This window comes from Carlito syrichta, unplaced genomic scaffold (genome assembly GCF_000164805.1).
Source record: "Carlito syrichta isolate Samal-C Ts95f unplaced genomic scaffold, Tarsius_syrichta-2.0.1 Scaffold309824, whole genome shotgun sequence".
Lineage (NCBI taxonomy): Eukaryota > Metazoa > Chordata > Mammalia > Primates > Tarsiidae > Carlito > Carlito syrichta.
Window position 1 is genome coordinate 778878 of NW_007253920.1, and position 8406 is coordinate 787283.

An 8406-nucleotide genomic window follows, 5' to 3' on the forward strand; every position below is an offset into this window, starting at 1 on the left:
TTTTGAGTTGGAGTCTCACTCTGTCGCCCAGACTGGAGTGCAGTGGCCGCTCCCGGCCACCGCAGCCTCGACCTGCTGGGCTCCGGCGATCCTTCCGCCTCAGCCTTCCGAGTAGCCAGAATTACAGGCATGTGCTACCACGCCCGGCTGATTTTTTGATTTATTGTAGAGATGAGGTCTCGCTGCCCAGGCGGGTCTCGAACCCGCGGGCTCAGGCAATTCACTCATCTCAGCCTCCCAAAGGCGCGGGATTACAGGCTGAGCCACCGAGCCCAGCTATAAAACTTTTTATATTTAGGTTATAACTGATTTTATTTTAATTATACTTCTATTTATTAGCACAGAAGAATCATGACAGCCACATTTCATTTCAACTTCTCATATCTGCTTTGATTAAAGTCAAGACAATAATCTTTGAGAAGATACATGTCAAATATATAATTTCAATAATTATGAGACTTTCAGTTTTTATCTCCAAGGTTGTGGTTAGAGTAAAGAAACTCAGCAACTCATTATAGTTCACTTAATCTTTGAAAGGTTGAAAATTGATTTTTTTCTCATAGAATATGTCATAGTTTTCCATATGGAGTAGTCAAGAGCCATGATTTTTTTTTTTTTGTATTTAGTTTTTTACTTTGATAACGTTAGTTTTCTCAAAGTATGGATTTAGCTCATAATGATTCAGATTATTTTGCTGAAATATCAATTAACGTTGCAGGGAGCTCTGGACTACTGACATGATACTTCATTTGAGGTTCTAATTGTATCACTACAGTGGTGATATTAAAAATGACATGGCCATTGGAATTGCCTAGGTTCTCAGCCCTATGTCCGTTTTATAAGATGACTTTGATGCTAATTTCAAAAAACGTATTGATAAAGACAAGGAAATGTATGTAGAAGGAAGTGGGTTAGCTCAGGAAATGAATAACTACTTCTGTAAGAGTGTGTGACTATTTGGTTTTTCTCTCCGTGGATGCCTTGAGAAAGGATACCCAGAGAAGCTGATCTGAGTTCTTTTGAACACCCCAGCTAAATTTTAGTAGAGAGGAAACTGTACAGCTTGTGACTGCAAATGATGAATGCGAATTCTGGAGCCAATAAAAGAGTCAATTTTATACTTAAAAAAAAAAAAAAAGTTATATATTTATTGTCACATGAATCTACTATATATAGCGAAATTGGATGGAATTACATGCACACACACATACACAAGTACATGTAAAACTGTTGAAAACTGAAAAAATTCAATGAATTGCACCAATATCAGTTCCTAGATTCGATATTGTACTACAGTTATAGAAAATGTTATCAGGCCAGGTGTGGTGGCTCATGCCTACAATCCCAGCACTTTGGAAGACCTAGATGAGAGGATTGCCTGAGCCCCTGGGTTTGAAAACAACCTGGGCAAACTTGGTGGGACCTTGTCTCTACAATAAATCAAAAAATTAGCCAGGCACGGTAACATGCACCTGTAGTTCTGGCTACTCGAAAGTCTGAGGCGGAAAGATTGCCAGAGCCCAGAAGGTGGACGCTGAAGTGGTCGTGAGCATGCGACTGCACGGGTGACAGAGTGAGACTCCAAATAAAAAAAAAGAGGTGTTACCACCGGGGAAAACTGAATAAAGGTTACAGGGGACCTCCCTGTACTGTGTTTGCAATTTTCTGTGAATCTATAATTATTTTTTTTTAAAGTTTAAAAATATAGGTTGTGAAAAATTTTAGATAAGTGCTATAATAAAACCTCATTAGTTAGGGTAGTGAAGTTTACCTTTATATAATAATATATCTTTATATATTGTATAAAATTATAATTTAAGCATCTGCAATATTGTTGGTAACATTATAGAAATTCATCAAAGAATAGTGTTTCTTGCAAAATATGATGAAGGCAAAGAGGGTTATGTTGGAGGGAGGTTGTTTATGCAGGTCTCACTGTTTCAAGAAGGCAAATAGTGGCTGGGTACAGTGGCTCACACCTGTATCACACCTGTAATCCCAGCACTTTGGGAGGCAGAGGCAAGAGGGTTGCCTGAGCTCAGGGGTTTGAGACCAGCCAGGTTCAAGACCAGCCTGGGCAACTTGACAAGCCCTCATCTCTACAATAAAAACAAAAATAAAAAATAGCCATCTATGGTGATGTGTGCCTGTAGTTCCAGCTACTTGGAAGGCTGAGGTGGAAGGATTGCCTGAGCCCAGCAGGTTGAGGCTGTGGTGGCCATGACTGTGCCACTGCACTCCAGCCTGAGTGACAGAATGAGACTCTGACAAGAAAGGAAGTAAGGGAGGGAGGGAGAAAGGAAAGAAGGAAGAAATTTCCAGACCTGGCTCGGTGGCTCAGCCTGTAATCCCAGCACTTTGAGAGGCCGAGGAGAATGGATTGCCTTGAGCCCACGAGTTCGAGACCAGGCCGGGCAACTTGGTGAGACATCATCTCTACAATAAATCAAAAATTAGCTGGGCGTGGTAGTGCGCGCCTGTAGTTTCGGCTACTTGGAAGGCTGAGGTGGAAGGATTGCCAGAGCCCAGTAGTTCGATGCTAGGGTGGCTATGAGTGTGCCACTGCACCTCCAGCCTGGGCAACAGAGTGAGACTCCAACTCAAAAAAAAAAAAGAAAGAAATTTCCAAGACTCCTTATAGAATCTCACTTATAGACCTCATTAATTAGGCCTTAACTTTTCAGTTTCAAAAACCTGATTTGCTAGCAGAATTTATATTAACTGAACTCACAAGACTGATATATTGTGTGTGAAAATCAGCCACAATATCAGATGAGCAAAAAACAACAACAAAAAACCAAGTATCTTTCTTTTCTTTCTTTCTTTCTTTCTTTCTTTCTTTCTTTCTTTCTTTCTTTCTTTCTTTCTTTCTTTCTTTCTCTTTCTTTCCTTCCTTCCTTCCTTCCTTCCTTCCTTCCTTCCTTCCTTCCTTCCTTCCTTCCTTCCTTCCTTCCTTCCTTCCTTCCTTCCTTCCTTCCTTTCTTTCTTTCTTTCTTTCTTTCTTTCTTTCTTTCTTTCTTTCTTTCTTTCTTTCTTTCTTTCTGTTGGAATCTCACTCTGTTGCCCAGAAGCACTGTTGTAGTCTGAAGGGTACTTCCAGGAATGGTGACTCTACCTTTTGTCAGACTCAGGAAACTTAAGTACCTAGGATCCATCTTCCCTGAGCACTCCATGCAATCATATCTCTCTGAGGTCTTGCCACCCTTCTATGTTCTGACATCTCACCCTCTCCAGCCTCAGGAAAACTCTTAGAGAAGCCCCTTACCACTTTTAAGACCCTCTCTCTCAACACTCCATGATACCCAGCATCACCTGGTCAATCAGCTTAGCTTTTCCAGAAGTGGGAAAAACCACTAAATTGAAGCTACTTTTTATTCTACCCAAATCCTCATGGCAAGGAGTTAGAAAGCCCACTGCCTTATGAAATGTGGGGAAATATAGAAAGGATAAAATAAAATTAACATGTTAACAAATCATTCTGCCAAAACTATATCAAACGAGAAAATCCATCCTATTAATTTGCAATGAATGTCACAGCAACAGGTCACATCCATAGTGGCTAGCTCACTCTCCCCTATTTAAAGTAGACATTCACGACCCTAATTAGAATGGAATCTGAGCCAGGGGTCTTATAACAGTTCAGCAGATAAAGGAATCAGGTTATCATAGCCTCATGTATTAATCTCACAATAGAGATATTCATGACATGCTAAGGAAGCTGGAAATACTGGAAGTTCATTGGCTGTGAATCCCCTGAAACCACGTTTACTTTGAGAAGGTCCTTGTCAGTAGCACTGCAATATTCACAGGAATTTAGCTGTGACTCTGTCTCACCACAGACTACTTAGATAAACACTACCAGCATTTGTCCTGGAGACTGACTTTTTTTTTTTCTTGAGTTGTAGTCTCACTCCATTGCCCAGGCTGGAGTACAGTGGCATACTCACGGCCACCCCAGCATCGACCTGTTGGGCTCTGGCAATCCTTCAGCCTCCGCCTTCTAAGTAGCTGAAACTACAGGCATGCACTACCACGCCCGGCTAATTTTTTGATTTATTGTAGAGATGAGGTCTGGCCAAGTTGCCCAGTCTGTTCTCGAACCCGTGGGCTCAGGCAATCCTCAGGCAATCCCCCTCCCAAAATCTTCAGGCAATCCCCCACCCAAAGTGCTAGGATTACAGGCTTGAGCCACCGCACCTGACAGAGACTGTCTTTTTTCCATGCTTTGACAACTACTCACTATCTTGTCTATCAAATAGAAGATCCTGTTGGCCTAGGATTCATATCTCTTCAGGATGACTTTTCATAGATCTATTCCAATCAGTTACATAGGTACTTTAAATTTGAACTCTAAGAGTCATACAATTTCTTAGTTCTTGGGTTAACCTTCCTGTACACACCACAGCTTGATAATGGTATATATGAAACAAACTACATTAGAAGATCTTCAATATAAACACCAGAAGCATTCAAAGAAATTGTCTTAAACAATTTGGGAATAAGTATACATGAAAAGTTACATCATTATGAACATTGAAGGTTAGTCAATTGCAGCATGTATGATAATACTGAAATCAGCTAGATGCAAGGGACAGTAGTAATATCACTGAAGTCAGGCCTTTAAGTGCTGAGATCACATACTTTGTGCTGTGTGCTGTGTCAAGAGACCTAAACTTTAGATATCAATAACCTAGTATGAATCAGGCAAGACTATATTTCTTCCCACTCTTTGCAAAAAATAATGGATGTTCTAAAGAAAGTATTGTTCTTCAAATTTACAAAATGTTGAAGTGCAACCTTTGTGGTAATTTCTCACATATATATCTATCAAGAATTATACTATTTTCTAGTTTATAGAAGAAAAATAAGAAAATGTAATTATTGATAATAATCAATTATAAAGTTATTTTTTCCCATAAAAAGTTTAACAAGTTTCATCACCCACAGCAGCAAGAATAAAATTCAGAATGGTCCCTCACCCTCAAACTTCACTTAGTCACCTCGTATTCTCTAGAATCCTTCTGCTTGCCTGATTTCTCTTTTCAACTTTTTAAAACTCTTACCTCATTCTCTTAAAACGGCACAAGCTGGGTACCCATCATCACTAATGAGAACTTCCCAATCTTAATCAATTCATTATGTCCAATAAAGCCAGAAAAAAACACAGCCAACTGCCTCATGAATGTTTTTGTAATAGCTTTATCTATCAGGATAAACAGATTTGCTGTAGCATGTTAGGGCTTCTGAAGTCATTTCACTACACTTTTAGGATTCCAAAGGCAGTATATGAGAAAATAAAGGGTTTTTAAAAGCTCATTTCTACCAGTTTGGAGGTAAAATTTAGTACAATGTTTATATCAAGTTGTGCTGTTTTATTTTGATTTGATTCCTTGACGATTTATGAAACATGAATGTTTATAAAATACATGAATATATTTGCTTTGAGCTGTGCTTGCCTCTAACTCATGCATAACGATTCTTTTTTATTTATGTAAACTTGAAATAATAATAATAAGCTAGTTGTGTTCAGCTCTGTCCTTTGAGATGAAGCGATTCAGTCATAGCCCTAGAGGGCAGTCATATGGTCTCTCAGCATGATTACAAATTGCCTCTCAGCATGATTACAAATAATGACTGTGCTCAGAATCTGTTCAGATGATCATTTCACCCAAGATACATTTTGCTAATTACAGAACATCAGGCATTAGGAGAAGATTGATGCTAAGAAGAGTTAACGTGTTTTGTTTTGCTAAGATAAAGTACCAGTCCGATGTACTATTACCTGCTGACTCTATCCTCTTGTAGTTGGAGTGTCAGGATAAAATCTGTTCACATTCCTCTTGGCCCCAGCCAGAGCACCGACCCTGAGCACACCCCGTGACACTCATTTGGCCAGGAAGATCCTGCAGGCACAGAGAAAGCTGCCTACTGTTGCTATGTTGTTTAAGGTGACAAGAATGTCTCTTTAGATTTGGTTTTCATTGCAGGAAATTACAAAATCAGATTACTGCACATAATGGGGCTCACTCCGAGAGACTAGAGTGAGGTTTAGAAGCCTCTCAACCCACTTATCAAAATGCTTACAGTTCCCATTTCATTGCGGATGAAACAATAATAAATATTGAGCAAAGGAAGTGAATCCGCATCCGGAAGATTTTATTAAGTTAAACAAAAGAGTTGTGCAGATCCCAAGCAATAAGTTTCATCTTAAAATTAACAGCAACTCATAGGCACATTTCATCAAATGCTATAAATAAACATTGTAATGTATCTTTTTCACTACCGACTATATCATGAGTCTAACTGAAAAACAAACAGTAATAGCAAGCATCGGGGCTTTTTAAATCAGTATTTTTCATTTAGCAACATAGCAGATTTAGGACTGATAGGGGCCTGTTATAAAGTGCTGTGCACAGAGCGTATCAAGACATTTTTTTCCATTCTAAAATTTTGTTTAACATTTATAACAAGTATCATATAAAGAAATTTCTTAGTTTGATCTTTTAACCAGTATAGGCTGGGTGTGAGGGAAAATAGATAAAACTAAAGTTATTACACAATCAAGAAAATACAATGTATTTTAAATGTATTTGTGGCTTACAATGTGAATTAATTTATTTATATTTGGGGTTACATATATCTATCCATATGATATGTGTATCTATGTGACATGTATACCTAGTGGGGTGCTGGTAAGTCAACCTTTCCAAAAAATTATCCTAGGCTAGACATAGTGGCTCATCCCTGTAATCCTAGTACTTTGGGAGGTGGAGGCGAGAGGATTGCCTGAACCCAGAGGTTCAGAGGTTTGAGACAAGCTTGGGCAACTTGGTGAGACCTCATCTCCACAATAAATCAAAAGGTTAGCCAGGTGTGATGGTATGTACCTGTGGTTCCAGTTACTTGGAAGGCCAGTGTGAGAGGATTGGCTGAGCCCAGCAAGTTGAGACATCGGTGGCCGTGAGAGTGCCACTGCACTCCAGCCTGGAAAACAGTGAGACAATGACTAAAAAAACAAAAACAAAAGCAAAAACTGACCTGATTTATTGCTTGTGTCCATTTACATGCTGTAATATTCCCACCAGGGCCAATGTCAAGCTACCATGATGTTACTGAATGTAGAGTTTGGAAGAGAAGTGCACTCTTGACTCTTGTGTGCCAGTACAAGCAGGCACCAGCACACCACCACATCTATACGTATATGTGTGTATATACATACATAAGTATATAAAATATATGTGTACATGCACACACACACACACACAACTGTGTGTACGGGTTTTGTTTACACCACACAAACACACACACACGCACCAAGACTTTTATGGCATAGTGATAGAGACTGAAGCCAGTTCCTACATTGAAATCCCACCTCTACCACTCACTAGTTATATGATCTTGGGCAAATCACGTAATTTTTCTGTGCTTCAATTTCCTACTTCGCATAGTGAAAATACTATCACTTAGTAGGTGTGCTATAAAGATTAAACAAATATATGTAAAGTGCTAACAACAGTAACACATATACCAAGGGTACCACTTATACACACTTTAAGAAAGGAAAAATCTGTATTAAAATTATAATACTTGTAAAGATCCAACAAAGAAAGAGAACTACAAGTCAATATCTTTGATGAACACAGATGCTAAAATTCTCAACAAGATCCTAGCAAACTGGATTCAGCAATACATCTCAAAAATCATCCACCATGACCAAGTAGGCTTCATTCCTGGCATGCAAGGCTGGTTCAACATTCGTAAAACCATAAATGTAATTAAATACATCAACAGATGTCAAAACAAAAACCACATGATCATATCACTAGATGCAGAAAAAGCTTTTGATAAAATCCAGCACCCCTTCTTGATAAAAACCCTTGAACATCTAGGCATATGGGGAACATACCTCAAAATAGTAAAAGCCATCTACGAGAAACCCACAGCCAGCATACTCCTAAATGGACAAAAATTGGAACCAATTCCCCTGAAAACTGGAACTAGACAAGGATGCCCACTCTCTCCCCTCCTGTTCAACATAGTATTGGAAGTCCTGGCTAAAGCAATCAGAGAAGAGGAGGCAATCAGAGGTATTCAAATAGGAAAAGAGGAAGTCAAGTTATCTCGCTATGCAGATGATATGATTGTGTACCTTGAAAACCCAAGAGAATCTGTCAAAAACCTCCTTACATTGATAAAGGCCTTTGGCAAAGTCTCAGGATACAAAATAAATGTACAAAAGACAATCGCATTTCTCTACACCAATAATAAACAAACAGAAACCCAAATAAAAAACACAGTTCAATTCACAATAGCCACAAAAAAATGAAATACCTTGGCATCTTCCTAACCAGAGATGTGAAAGATCTTTACAAGGAAAATTACAAAACACTGCTCAAAGAAATCAAA